The sequence below is a fragment of the Amphiprion ocellaris genome, chromosome 7 (assembly GCF_022539595.1).
Source record: "Amphiprion ocellaris isolate individual 3 ecotype Okinawa chromosome 7, ASM2253959v1, whole genome shotgun sequence".
NCBI classification, from domain to species: domain Eukaryota; kingdom Metazoa; phylum Chordata; class Actinopteri; family Pomacentridae; genus Amphiprion; species Amphiprion ocellaris.
The window spans coordinates 11,994,341-12,009,868 of record NC_072772.1 but is presented as its reverse complement, the minus strand read 5'-3'; the positions used below and the strand labels follow the sequence as shown (position 1 = coordinate 12,009,868).

General features: G+C 37.7%; 1 long non-coding RNA gene across 2 annotated transcripts; it reads left to right on the top strand.

Annotated features, from left to right (window-relative positions):
• Nucleotides 1-10,042: 10,042 nt before the first annotated feature.
• On the top strand, nucleotides 10,043-15,121 carry LOC129349253 (uncharacterized). 2 transcript variants are annotated; one of them, XR_008602184.1, is made up of 4 exons: nucleotides 10,043-10,165; nucleotides 11,068-11,166; nucleotides 13,011-14,838; nucleotides 14,943-15,121. It is a non-coding gene; the product is annotated as an uncharacterized LOC129349253 (long non-coding RNA). The 2 variants fall into 2 exon arrangements; XR_008602183.1 differs by lacking the exon at nucleotides 14,943-15,121 and having other exon boundaries at nucleotides 13,011-14,934.
• The last annotated feature ends 407 nt before the right edge of the window (nucleotides 15,122-15,528 follow it).

The following is a 15,528-nucleotide window of genomic DNA, read 5'->3' as shown; positions in this document are numbered from 1 at the left end:
TACTCATGTTTTGTAATAATAATTGTAAAGAGCATCTAATGTATGTGAGAGTGCTGGCTTGTGCCCAATCACAGTGCAGTCCAGAGTCTGAAAGGGTTACTGCCATATGGCCCTCTCTAGTGTCTGTTAGGATCAAACCTCTCAGGGGGCAGACATGGCCGTTTCTGATTGGTCTCTGATTCTGGCGGGTTCTGCTTCGGAGAAAAAACACTCCAGCCCTAAATGCACACATCCCATCCCTGGTGTGAGTGGTATCTGGAGGATCAAGAGTGTGAAAAGAACTCTCTCTCTCTCTCTCTCTCTCTCTCTCTGCCCTCCTTTATCTGTCAAGCAGACGTGGCCAGGAGCTGACGTCAGAGAGGTAAAATAAAAGCCTCTTAAGCCACAAACTCAGTGGAGTATTTCTACGCAGTGTAGCCCAAGGGCCCTGTCTGGCCTTGATGTAATCTCCCTCCTTTGTCACCTTTTGCATTTTATTGAAAGACAGTTATTGAAAGGTGTTTCACTGGAAGGTATTTATCACTAACTAGACAATCAAGGGATGTTTAACTAACCAGAGGAAACTTGTTTTTATTTGCATTAATTGCTCATTTAAAATGTTGAATTAAGATAATGTCAATATTTCCACCTTTTATTTTTAAACATTATTGGTTCGATGTTCTTGAGTACTTTATTTAAGGACAGACTGATTAAAATTTTCAAGGAGGCTATCGATTCTTACTATCCTTTTTGTTGTGACCAGTTTATTCATACAGTTAATATACCATCTGGAATTACAATCTGACCAACACTTAGTTAAACGTTTTTGTGAGAAAGATAAGAAACATAAAAAACACATGTTGACATTGACACAGTCTCATTGGTGCACATAAATCAAATTATATGTAAACCAAGATCACTCCTCAAACTGCACAGAGTCATCACTCTTGGCAAAGCCACACTTTATGTGTTGCTGTTGGTTGAGAACTAGATTTGAAATTTATTTTTGTTCAAGTAAGACATGCTGTCTGAATCCATTACAAACCTTCCCACCACAACAGATCAGGAGGCCAAGAGACAATATATAGAATACCATAAGAAAATATGATGCTATACCATCTGAAAAACTTGCACAGTTTAATAAATTACTAAACAAAAAGGATACTGTAGGTGACAGGGGCTAAGAGAGTTGAGGGTAACAAGACTGCAATAATAAAAATAATGCACCTTCCGTCTTATCAACCCCAGATCCCATACTACTAGTGGCTATGACTAAGCAATGACTCAATGTGGAATCAATTAACCATCGGATTTATTTCTTTACACATTGTTTCACCAAATGTGGTGGACACATGACTAACAAATTTGTCTCTTTTTTTTTCTTTTTATTTGAAATTTCATTAAGATGGAGGAATACATACTTGTGCGGAACATGAACTGACGTGCCAATCCAGGGTCTTCCCTCTGGTGACAGGTTTCCCCCCAGTTACAAGTAAAGTTACATAAGTGTTTACACTTTTTAGTGGCTAAAAATAAATATCACTCACACTGATTGTGATTCTTATTCAGATGAAATGTGGTGCCTTAGATTGTCCAAACTGTGGAACACAAGTGATACCATTTTTGAAATACACAATAATATAATTTCACTAGAACAACAGTGGGGGTTTTCAGCAGTGCCATATGCCAATAAAAAGCCAGCATACATGCCAGTCAAATAACAGCAGCAAACCAAGGGCTACTCCTCAGTCCTAGAACATTTTGAGGGGTTTCTCAGAGCAAATTCCTTAACATAGTACAATTTACATTTTGGCTGGCTGCAAAATAATGAAATTTTTAAGTATGTGTGGGGGCGATCTTTGAGGCAACAGTCATCCCTCTAGCAACCCAGAAAACAGCCAGACATTTTTTTTATGTTTGTATGCTACATTAAAAAATATTTCTGATGTGGAACGAATCATTATTGGAAGATAAGTCAGGTATCAAAATGCAGATAAAAATTAAACCTTGCATATGCTATAACTTGTTTTGACTAGCAACTTATATGACATGGCGATATGACCTTTGAAGTTTTATCCAGAATACACTTTTCAGAGTTTGCTCTGGTGAAGATATTACATCCAGTGTACCAGTGTTTGTTTCTATTGATATTCATGATATTGATGCTTTAAGTTGGTTGATTTGGTAGCAAAAATGTGTTCATAGCAGAGCTCAAATGTGTTTTTTCCCTGAAGATTTCATGTGAGGGCTATAAAAGTTCCAGCCTCTGTGTACTTCAAGAGGCTGTAACTTGGAAAAGATTCATTGTATGACGGTAAAATTTTAAATTGCTTAATTGAATATACTAAAGTTATTGTACAAAATTTAAAAAATCTGCAGGTGTGAAGTGGGAGGCACCAACTGCTTTTTCACAGTATGGCCCAGTAGTCATTGCTAAAGGAGGCATCTGTTAGCAAATCTAAGGGAGAAATACTATAAAAAATATTGCAGCACAGAGTAAAGAACTGGCCTGGAATAGATTGCCTTAAAGTGCACACACAACTAGCTGGGCCCTGAGGGTCACCAGGCTTTGAAAGTTGAAAACAGCTGTAAACCTGGTTTTATTGTTGATGTTTTTAGTAATCAAGGACAAATTTATCATGGTGAGCTCACAGTGTCAAAGAGAAGAAACGCAGCCACTTCACTTTTCTTTTGATCGCTTTCATCGAGGGAAACGGATCAGTCGGACAACCGTTATCCTTTGCTTAATGCTTCTGCCGTGAGGGGAGGATGCTTCGACACACAGCATCACGCTCACAGGCACACACTCGCGCACTGTTATGTTTCCAGATGCAGATACAAGTGTGTACTGGTTCACACCCAAACTATACGCACACAAACACACACACACACACACAATGTAGAGTGTGAAGGCCTGCAGTCAGTTACACTTCAAAGGCCCAGTGCTTGATTGGGCCACCTGAGGTTTGGGGGTAAAGACAGGACAAAGCTGCTCCACAGAGACAAGATCTGCTCACTCTTCTGCTTCACTCATTATAGACACTATGATAAACCTCAGATTGAGGATTTGGCAGAAAATGACAAAAAATATAAGCTATCAGTCTCCAAAGAAGCACTGCAATACAACTACGTTTTGAAAGGAATGTATTTTCTCCCAGTAAGGTAACAGTATGGCAAATTTCCACTTTCAAAGGCTCACAATATCCATATTAGGAGGGCAGATGGGTGGTGGTGGCACAAGTCTGACACAGGACTTCAACCCAGGAAGGGAGGTTAGGTGTGGGCACCAAAACTACATGGTTATGTATAGCAAAATACCGTGCTTTGGATTAAAATATACACTGTTGCAACATATTTGAAGCTACTGCTCCATTGTCTTACTTACTAAGGTGATGAGTTCCACACCTTATAATATACGACTGGTTGGCTGAAAAAGAGCAACAATCGGAAATCAGTACAAGAAATTACAAATAAATGTTGATTACAAACATATTTCTGGAAAGTCACAAACAAAAATTGTCTGGCAGAAAATATGTTTTTCAAGAAATAATTAAAAATTCAGCATTGTTGAAAAGAATGGATTTTTTTAAGACACAGCTCAAATATTCTCGCTATTTATCTACAGATTTGTGTGTATGGCTATTAACTTTCCAGCTTTCCCCATTAAATGTACAAATTTTTATAACGTAAAGACAGAGTCCCGGGTTTTGGGGGGTTTTTTGGTAATACTAACCTGACTGACCTTGATTTAATCATTTTACTTGATGTTTTTGAGGTGAAAACTCAGTCAAAGAAATGTGAGGTAAACATAACTTGAGTCATTCTGATCTTGGACGCAGTCTTCTGGCCCTTCACGGCCATCAGGATGTTGTGTCAGCCTCTTCAAATGTCAGCCAAATTTCATGAAAGGAAACAACTGTGCATGTTTGTGTAAACATGGATGCATGTATTTTTTCAAGAGTGTGCGCTAATGTGATGCCGCATGCCTCCGCCTGTTATTTACTGATAGAAAGGACTAATAGTTCATCAGTGATATGGTGGTCTGATTTTAATATGTAAAAATCCTTGCACTTTCATTTTATCCTGGATTTCTGGATTTTCATTTCAAAACTTCAAGTCAAAAAGTAAAAAAAAAAAAAAAATGGAAACACTGGAAAGTTTGATTATGTGATACTGTGAAGGATGTTTCATTTCAAAGCATTCAATGTCAAAAGTCTTACAAAAACATCCAATATGTGATTTTAGAATGACCAAAAAAAGGTTAGAGGTCAATTGACTGGTAAGTTTCTTTATTTTTTATTTTTCCCTTTCACGTAAGTAGAAAAATAGAAGAGCTAACCACAAACACGGTTCCCTACAAATGACCTCAGTGCCCAGTTTTCAGTGCTAAGTATGAATACTGAAGAAAAACATAATGAAAAACTTTTGCTGTTAACATTTTGGAGGTACATTCAATATTGACATTCTGTGAAAAAGAGCAGAAAAATGGAATCTTGCTAGCAAAATGGTCTCTTTAAAACACACTTTTTTCAGACTCAAAAGTAGTTGCAGATGAATGTAATTCGTTTGAGAAAAACTTGTTTCCACGGCCACAGTCACACCGAACACTTAAGCAGTAAGTGGCGGTTTGGACCTTGCACATTGTCAGCTGGTCCACTGGTTTGGAACAAGTCAGGACAGTTTCTCCATTTGAGGAAGGGCAGAAGTTCTAATATAATATTGGTGGAAAACAGGCCAGTGCTGGATACACCGACACAATTCTGTCAGCAACGAAAGATGATGTGCACCAAGTAGAACCCAAGTCTCCTGTGGACGAGGTTGAAAACATGCACACATGCTGAGCCATTAACACCACAGAAATCATCCGTGGTGTCTGTTCTATGTTGTGTTATTCTAAAGCTGAAATATTTAAATTCATCTTCTTAGTGCTGTGACTAAAATTATACTAACTGTTTGAAGCAAGATTTGATTGCCGTTTCTTCTTAATGTAAAAATTAATACCTGGTGATTATACAGTTCAATTGCATCCTTTATTTTTGTGGGTGTCCTCTGGGTAATAACAAGCACAAGTTTTGGAAACTAATGGGAACATGTACTGGAATGATGCCCCACAGTTTCTGGAAACAAACATTCTTAAAATCTATTCATAGCGAGTATTGTCCCTGACAGGCTAATGAAAGGAAACTAATATATTTGGTTAAGGATGTGCTGCTCCCTCATCACTTGAGGTACATAGATAGTGCAATGCCTCCTGCTTTGGCACCAAACATTAACAGTCCTGCAGTGTCAGTGTGTGTTATTCTTGGAGACAGTGTTCTTTGCGAGACAACGAAAACATAAAACATTAATGTATCTGTATGTTCACCACTTAAGTTTTTACCATGAAAAACTAAACCAAACTGACCAAAATCTAACATGAAGTGTGACAGACAGAAGATTCTTTCATTCTCATGTTGAAGAGTAACTTTTCTTTTGTTTAATGTTGCCAATAGCAAAAGATAAAGCTCCAGTGCTGCCATGAATACAAACACGGAAAAAATGTACAGGGATAGTCAGAGTAGAGACTTTTATTATGAATATAAAGTTTTCTACCACTAAAATATGAGATTAGTTTATTTTATATGCTACTTACTTTTTAAGCCCTGGAAGGTCTTTCCTCAAGTTATATTTCTGACCTTTTGCTACTGGATGTCCCCAAATTTAAAGCCTTCGCCGTCAGGGCTCTCAGACTTCGGAATGACTTACCTGAGGAGATTAGGGCTGCAAATTCTGTTCAGTCTTTTAAATCACATATAAAAGAAACACCTTTTTCAGAAGTGAGTTTCAGTCTTTTAATATTCTATGTTCTTATTTGTGCCCTGTTTTTTTTAACTGTTTGTTGTAAAGCGGTAACTTTGCAGATAAATAAGTGCCATATCAATGATAGTAATTATGGCTATGATGAAGTAATTAATCAGCTAATCTTTCAACTAGTTTACTGAACTAATTATCAATGGTTTTGCATGAGCACTTTAAAGAAGGCGATTTAAATGAGAGATAAGACAGCAGGTTGTCTATAAATAGAGGTGGTTGAGGAAGTGGCCAGCTCTGTGAAACAGGGAACAGCAGAATTAAGTTGTAAATGCAAGGGAGAAGAAAGGCTTCCAGGAAGATTAAACTAGTCTTTTAAGAGGTGAAATATTCGGAGTGTGTGATGATAGCATCAGCAAAGGGAGCAGTGAGACAGACTGTTCTGCAGAGATCATGAATGAGCAGCAAATGAGCATTATATGTGGCTGCTGTGTGGAGCTATTGCGAATGATGATGTTCCAAATAATAAATATTTTTAATAATCTGTTCCCCAAAGACAAAGAATTAATTTAAGCTAGTAAGGTACTCGGCAAGTAGCCTGTACATCAGTACCAAATTCAGCTGTTGTCTAGAAATTACCTCTAATCTCCATAGCTAATATGATCTTTATAGTTTGGCTGCATTTAAGGAGGTAATTTAATGGCCTCTACATGCAATAGTCATCTGTACTAAAACTAAGGAACATGTGCATTGAAACAGTTAAATGAGTTGCAGAGGTTAAAGGTCACTACACGGCTCAACAGATGATGATGAAAACATGCAGCTGTAAAGAGATTAAAATATAGATTAAAGCACTTTGTCTTTTTGCTGCAGCATTTTTATTTCCCTGCCCCGTCTGTTTTCTCTTAACAGTTTTACTCCACTCTTTTCAGAGCTTCCTTAATCTTTTTCTGGTAGACAAATCATTTGTATCATATGTACGTCTCAGCTGAAAAAAGGAAACAAAAGACATCCTCTACTGTATGTGTGTGTGCGTGCTTGCGTGTGTGCATGCCTGCGTGTGTGTGTGTGCGTGCGTGCGTGCGTGCGTGCGTGCGTGTGTGTGTGTGTGCGTGCGTGTGTGCACCTGCAGTTCCTTGAGGAAAGCTTGAAGCGCAACCACATGTCTGCATTAAGGGAGCAAACGATCGAATGGGAAATTATAGAAAATTACGGAGTGTTCAAAAATCAATTTGTGTTTGAGGCCAAATGGGAAGAAACGTATACACAAGCAATGCAATCCAAACAATAGCTGAGATACAATGGGAAGCAACTGCTGAAAACATATTTTAGGCCGACAACATAATTAGAGCTGCAACACTATAATGGCTGGTGGATCTTTCTTCTCCAAACATTCAGCACAAGACGAGCTTCTCTATTGTGTACTTACAGCAAAGTCATCTAAGTTTGCTCATTCTGATCCGCTCCAGCTCCCAAAACACAAGAAAAAGACCTGTTATAGATCATATTAGGGATTCACATATATCGTACAATTATTCTTCTTTATATCTCTAACTATGTGTATGCAGGTTACACTTTTTTTTCTTCCATGTTTTTCCCTTCGAGAGCTCCACTGCTATTGTGGCTCATATATGCGCTGTGGAGAGGGACCACTTCCTTGCAACATTTATGATTAAATATCCACTTTACCACACTACACTGCTGCCTCAATTTAATGTAACTTATACGGTTTCCTATATGGTGTGTGTGTCCCTCAGGGGGAGCTTCATGTTCTCAGATGTATGATCCTATACGACCTATGTAATCATTACAGCGATAAGTTAGCCAGTGCATGTTCTCTTCTGTGCTGCTATTCAGTTATTAACTCCAACTGAATTGTTCTAAATGACTCTGAGAGCTACCTGTACTGCTGTGTGTGCATTTAAGCCACTGTCCAACTCTGTGCAGATCTTTGCACAGAGTTGCACTTAATATATGTGAGTGTATTTGTGTGTGTGCGTGTTCGTGTGTGTGTTTCTGCGTGCCTGCCTACTTGGGCTGTGAAGTATTTTAATGGGTCCAATATCTTCCTGCATGTTTATTGGCTAATTATGAAAAATGGCGAGACTGTATTTTGCCCTAAGCTACCCCTACACTGTCACCGTTTTGGCCAAGTCACCGTTGCATACAAATGCCCAAGTTCTGTTTTCTACTTTAAAAGTTAAGTTTAAAAAAAATAAATTAAAAAAATTCATGCTCAGACTATAGCAAACAATTTACATTCAGACCAAACTAGACCCAAAACTATTTCTTGCTTTTCCTTTTTCATTTATTTATTTATTTTTTGTTTATAGTAGTCTTCTTTTCTTTCTCTCTTTTACAATCAGTCCATTCAATTTACACTGCGACAGTCTGCGGGGTTGAAGCAGCCGAGCTGTCACAATGAATTTGTGTGCCCTAAACAAGATTAACTACTGCTATTTGTATCCCCATATCTCTGAAAGGGTAATCAACGCAGGCGGTTTGGCTTGCTAATTTTCACCATGGTAACCACTTCCAAAAGCCCATCACAGCAAATAGCCTGGTTTCAACGGCATGTGTACTTTGTGTGCACCTTTTTGCAAATGTGTCTGTTTCGTCTGACTCAATTTATAAGTTAAATCAGTTTTTGGTAGGTAGGGGTGTTTGGTACAAACTATCTTGAAGATTTTTTTTCACCTCCTGAAGTGCCTCCAACCCCAAACATGATAAGGACTATGGTGGTAGTTCTGACTGATATTTGCAAGAATTTGGATCAAATGTCAATGCTGTCTTTCTGGGCCAAAAGTAAAGAAGTGCAAACAAATCAGCTACAGTGAGGAAATAAGAGCACTTTGGTAAATGGCCACAGTGTAGCTGGTCCAGTGGAAAGACTCAAGAAAATGTGCCCTTAAATGTTTCTGCAGCTACACAGAAAAAAAAAAAGACTTTCAAAAAAAAAAAAAAACTTGCAGAGAGACAACTAGCTGGTCTGTACCTCTTGCCTCAAAGATTATCCTAATATCATGTAGTGTGAGACTGTGTTTCTTTTTAATCTTGTAATTCATGTTCACAAGCAGATAATCGATGAGATTTCTTCTTTTATCTGTGATGCAACCTGATTTAAGATCTGTGAGAACTCTACAGTATGTGAGACCATTGTAAGTAAAGGTACATAAATGAAGGAATTCAGAGAGCCCTTAGCAATCTGAAGAGACTGTACAAGGTCTCTGAAAGCTTAAAAGAAAAAAAAAACACTTGGCTTTGGAGAACAGTGTTGATAACTTACTGACATTTTCTGATGCAAGCATCACTTCTCTCTTGCTATCAACTTTAAAATTCACCCCTTTTTAAAAACTTGGCAAAAATTTATTTGAAATGACAAGAACCTAAAGGTCACAATCCCATAGGTAGGACTTGTAGGAATTGTTGTGCATATTTGTAGTTTTGCAAAATGTGTTTCCTTAAATTCCATAGTGTTGAGTTACATTAAGTTAAAGGTGAATAATGTGACAAGTGGAGTTTTGCATCCTGCCTTAACTAGCTAGCAAGCTATTTATAAGAAATAAGAAATGAGAGATGTGTTTAAATTAACTGGTCAGATTATGTTTATTTTTCTCTCAGTAAGAAGCTCATTAGGCATATTAGACATTGTCTCCAGTTATTTACCAAAAAAAAAAAAGGCCAAGGGAGAGCACTATAAAAATGTACATATATTATTATATTATATTATAATATATTATTATATTTTATTTATAATAACTTCTGTAGATTCAAAGAGAGATTACGACCAACTGTGAGACATTTAATGCAAAGCAAAGCATCAACCAGTATGATGAACTTAATACTAAAGAATTAAGTTGCTCTCAGGGACCACTTCATACTTGCATTTATTTCAATGTGTTGCAATAACAAACCTTATTTTTAAGCACCAAGGGGTCCGTGTACGGATCTGGTAATTGGATTTTCCGTTCTGAAACGGGTATTGAAAAACAAAAAACGAGTAGTCATTTGATTTTCGTTTTAAAATACAAAAATTAAAATTGAAATACAAGGCGTTTTTCCTTTTCATGATCAAAAAGGGATATACGATTTTTTTTTTTAAATGCTTTGATTTTCGTTTTATATTTAGAATAACAAGAAAGTAAAGTCAGTAAGAGACAGAAACGAAAAAGTGTCAGTTTTTTCATTTTCTGAGACCGGAAGTGGTCATCAGCAAGTGTGGAACCAAACGACAACAAGATTCTCAGAGGGCGGAGCAAGAGAGCAGCGATTGGTCAGACCATAGATAATATAGAAGACAGCGCGCTAGCGTATCTAGTCTGCTATATATATCTATGGTCGGCACGTCTGGTAGCATCTCTGGCTGCTGTTGATCTTGTTTTTGGAGTAAAACACGGTAAGAAGATAAATACTTCTAGCCAGTAGCGTTGTTTTGTTGTACGTTAAGTCAGCGACTAGTAAAGAGTTGTGTTTTGTCGTGTTTGAGCAGTTGGTCCGGACGCGTTAGCTAGCTAAGCGGCTAAGTTAGCTAGCGGGCTAATTAACACAGGTGGCTAACTTACAGCTGAACACCTGTGTTAGTTGCTGCAGCAGCTGTCCTCATTATTAGAATGACCTTCTCAACCTGTATTTCTCTGCTGTGTATTTTAGCTTTTAAAAAAGTTATTTTACTTTAAGGTTAACTGAAACCTGTTGAGCTGCACTGAAGTTTAACATTCAGCTGGTTTGAATTAAACCTCGCTTAACTTAACATTGCGCAACATCACCTCTCTGAATCTCCTTAATTTCATTAAATTCCTTCTCTCTTCCACTGCTCTAGTTCAATCCAGTATATAAAATGACATTAATAGTGAATAAACTAACATTCAGCCATTGTATTTATTTATTATTGCATGTATTTGTAGTAAAACATGAGTTGAAACATCCTACTTTTGGATCTAGAACTGCACAAGCCGTTCATTTTCAGTCACCTGAAGAGTTAAACTCCTCTTTTTATGTGAGGTTGAAGCAGAAAGTCTGAGTTAACAAAGAAAAGTCTTTATAATTTGCAATACCTCTTATCTCTGAGTGAGGCTTTAGTTTTTGTTGAGCTGATTTACACATAGAAACTTTGTTCAGGAAGATTTCTCAGTAGCTCAGAGGACAGGCTGCTTTTTACACAACCTTGTAAGAGAATGTCTGTCAATGCTTTCAGCAGAATTTAGAAACACAACACTTCCTAAACAGATATTTTGAGGCTGTGAGGTTGAACGTTTGAGAGTATATCAGTGTGTTTGTTTGTGGTCTTTCTGTTTCTAGGTGGAAGCTGAATTAGTGAGGATGACTCCTGCTCCTGTCATCTCTAAGCTCCTCACATCTTTACCTGCACATGAGGAAAATCACTCCTGTAGAATGCAGGTATGTTTGTCATTATTATAAAAAGATGTTGCCTGGTGACCTGTCAGAAACCCATTATACAGAGTCAGCCAAAATAATGTTTACACACATCAGGAAAAGAAAAACTTGCATAAATATTTCAATACCAAATTTATTCAGACATCACGAGATTAATAAAAGTTATCTTTGGGCTCTACAATTACAAGAGATGCTCAAAGTGGTGGCCACTGGCTTCCAGACATTTCTGTTCTGTTGTAGACGTCACTTGTTGATGCTCCATTCATGAGGGTAGCGCCATCTGTTGGGAAAACATCGTACAACAGGACACAGAGTTATCGTGATTTGATCAAACTTAGAAAGAGGTATCTATATGTATAGAAGTACTTATACTAATGAAATATTTATAAAAGTTTTTCTTTTCCTGATGTGTGTACATTATTTTAGCTGACTCTGTTAACTTAATGAGAACAAAACTGTCATTTAATTGTTGCTCTTAAAGCTTCTTTAGTGAAAACCAGCTGGTGTTCTGCTTTGAAACAAACTGCTGTTGAGGTCTGTGTTTTTAGGTTTAACCCCACAGTTTCTGAATGAACTGATAATTTGTTTTTTTTTCCTGATCAATGTGGATGTTATAATTGATGGTAACATTTACTCATCATATAATCAGCATGACAATAAAACAGTATAACATTATGACCACCTGACTAATACTGTGTTGGTCCCTTTATGCTGCTAAAACTCCTCTGACCCAGTGGTTCATCAGAACCTCTGGGGATCCTGTGGATCCTGTGGGTTGCAGGGTGGGTCCTACCTAGACCAGGCTGATCCTGGACCATCCCACAGATGCTCAATCAGATCTGGATGTGGGGAGTGTGGAACCCAGGTGAACAGCTTAGCTCTGTCGTGTTCCTCGGACCACTCCTGAGCAGTTTTAGTTCTTCCTGCTGAGGGTGACAGCTGGCATCAAGGACTGCTGTTGCCATGGAGACTAGGGGGTTGTTTGTCCTGCAGTGTTTAGGTGGTGGTACATGTCAAACATCCACATGAATGTCAAGGTTTCCCAGCAGAACGTTGCATTAGAACAAGATGATGAATGTTGTTCTCTTCAGCTGTCAGTGGTCAGAATGTTGTGGCTGATCAGTGGATCTGTCTGCCTTTACTCTGACATCCAGAGTTATACAAAAGTGTAGTATGTGTGCAGTGCAGAAGAGATTTACTTTATTGTATGCAGTTTTTTTTGTTTTTTAAGGGAGAGCATTTTTTATCCACCTGAATGAAGACCTAATCTTTCTCTTCAAAGGATAGTTAATAATTACTACAGCTTCCACAGTGGTCCCATCAGAGAAAATCATATCCATATACAGATTTTTTTATTAATTCCAGGGCTGGTTCAGTAAAGATTATAATAATAACTACATCAGATAATTCTTGGTCGCAGTTGGAATTTTGCAGACTGAGAGATGGTTGAGAAGGTTTGCAGTTCTTGTTTTAGCAAAATATGTTAGAATAGAAGATCTTTATTGTCATTGTACGTGAAATTATCTGCAAACCAGCAAAGTTTATCAGTCTGAGGTATCTAAAAATAAATAAGTAAAGAAAAATGCTTCTAAAGCCAATAATAAACAGAATATTTTGAGGGAATATTCTAAAAAGGAAAGAAAAGCTCCATTCTCACTCCTCTCAGGATAAACTGTCATTAAAATTGACTTTAAATTTAGCTTCAACACGAGATAAAAACATTTACTTTCATTACTGATATTGTCAAGTTTTAATAAAGTTCATGCTACTTTTATAAAATGATGAAAGTGAATAAATTGTATTTCTGTGATCTGTGTTTGATTTCTGTCTTTTCTCCTGTCATCCAGATGTTCAGAGGGAGATGATGCCACATCTGGTCCAGCCGATGGAAGGTCTTGAAGTTCTCTGACTGGCCTCAACTGAAGATGGTCGTCTCACTGGATTTAAGGTTCAGATGCTCAGTAACAAACTCCACCAATGAGCCAACAGGGAAGCTTTAGGTTTATTAAATGTTGCTATGAAGGTTTCGCTGTTTTTCTTTGTGAATGCAATGTGCTCCAACTGAAACTTGAATTAGAACTTAGAAGTAAATCCTTCCATCTGAAAGGATGTAGTTGCATTAATAACCTCATAACATTCTAATTTTTATTCCAGTCTTGGTTGGAAATGGAATCTCTGTATTGATTCAGGTAAAAACTGAACTTCACAGCATGTTGAAGCAAAACAACCAGATGAAAACTGTGATGGTGTTGGATTGTCAGACCGTAATGTTGCAGCTCAAAGCAGCTTTTCTAGCTCAGTTCATTCTGACATTCAGCTATGAATCAACACAGCAGATGGTGATCCATGCTGTGGAAGTCTCACATCTCCTGATTTAATGGAGCTGCTTTGCACTTTTTACACTGTTTATTCACCAACACTTTATTTAATAAAAGTCCCATCTAGTTTTTATGAGGAATGTGATGTTTTAATTTCTCTGTGAATAACTGCAGTCTAATGCAACATCTGGAATTGTAACATCTGTCCTGATATTGATCATGAAGTATTGATCAGAATACTTATGGTCAGCAGTCATCCCTGAAGTTTTACATTAAAATCTTTACTTGTGTTGTGAACTTTGGTAAGAAGCAGAAACGTTAGCGTTACCATGGATATAAGAGTGTTAAATTCTGTCCATGTTTCCATTTTGGGAAATTCAGTCCAGTTCCAGAATGTGGAGGAATTTAGTCTCACAATCACAGACAACAAATATTATCTGAAAGTCGGGTTATTGTTGTTTATCAGCACAATACAAAAAGATTAATGTTAGAAATATTCCAGTTAAGAATATCATGATTTATGTAAATTTACCTCAATTATATAAATGTTCAGGTTAAGATTGTACAGTGATATTTATTATGTAAGTTTAGCTAATTAACGTTTATGACTCTGCACTAAAATATTATTTAAATTGACATCATTATTATAATATTTAGGGTCAGACCCTACAGTATTGAGATTAAGAAATCAAATATTCTATAAAATGTAAATACACTGAACTCATTTGGATATATTTAAGTGAGACTCTACAATATTATTTATGACACAAATCTATCTAAATCAAAATTTTAATAATTTTCACGCCAAACATTTACTGGACTGATTTAAACATTAAAATCACTCCTTTCTAATCCTCTGCTGTACGTTCAAACCTGAGGCCTGAAATAGAAACACACAAGTATCTGATTGAAGGAACTTCTGCAGAGTCCTGGTTCCAGAACATGATGATAGAATTATAGACAAACTTTAACAAAAGCTGCCTGAGAGTTTACAGGTTTTTATGTTGGATTTCTTCAGTAATTTAATGAGAGTTATCAGCAATAATCAAGTGTTCATTTGATGAACTTCATTTCCTAAAACATCCAGAATTGAAGCTCATATCTCTGGCAGCTGTAAAGTTTCTGCTCCTTCAAAGATCACAACACAATGAATGAATTCCTAAAACACTCTCAATGCTGGAGAGCGTTTGTGATGCTGAAGCAGTGACCAGTTTTTCTGTTTCTTCTCTGGAGATGCACAATGAGGGACGTCTGCAGAGACTGAGAAAGAGTCTCACCACATCCTGACATGAGGAAAAAGACTTTATTGAAGACTACAATGAGAAAAACTATCAGACAGCAGACGGCTGCATTCAAGGTGAGCTCTGAACATTTGATCTGGAACAGGAATTCAGTAACGGCAGCATGAGCTTCATTTCAGTCTGTAGCTGCTGAATTCATGAATGAATCATCTGGCACTAGAGAGGAAGACCATCAAACATCCATGTCAGCTGATGGAGATCAAAGAGTCTCACCAAGCAAACAACCTACAGAGTGAAGACCTCGAATCTGATTGGACGGCCTCCTATTCAGCCACATGTGTGAACAAATGCCTCTAAGTTGATTTGTTTTCTAAAATAAATCTAGTTTGAGTCCTAATCTATGCCTGTGTGTTTGCTTCTTTACACCGCTGTTAACAGTTTAGGCTGTTAGATTGTTCCAGATAAGACAAGTACAAGATTCTTCAGAGCCGTTCTACCACGAGCCTGACAGGAAGAACTCCAACAGCTACTGAATGTTCCTGTGGTCCCCTCAAGGCTACAGGAGGAGTCCTACGAAGACGAGCTGGTCCACCTGATGGCGGCCAGTCGCTGCGGTTCAAAGCCAACACCGACTACGTGGACTTCTACTGGACCACACGGAGGCCTTCAAACCGGACCAACAAGTTCACCGACTCCCCGACTCGTGGATCTGAGGACGCCGCCGAGCCTCGGTCCAGCTGGCCTCCTGTCTGTGGGTGTTTGAGTGCTGAGAGGTTTGTGGATGCATCTGAACGTGTCTGTGTTGA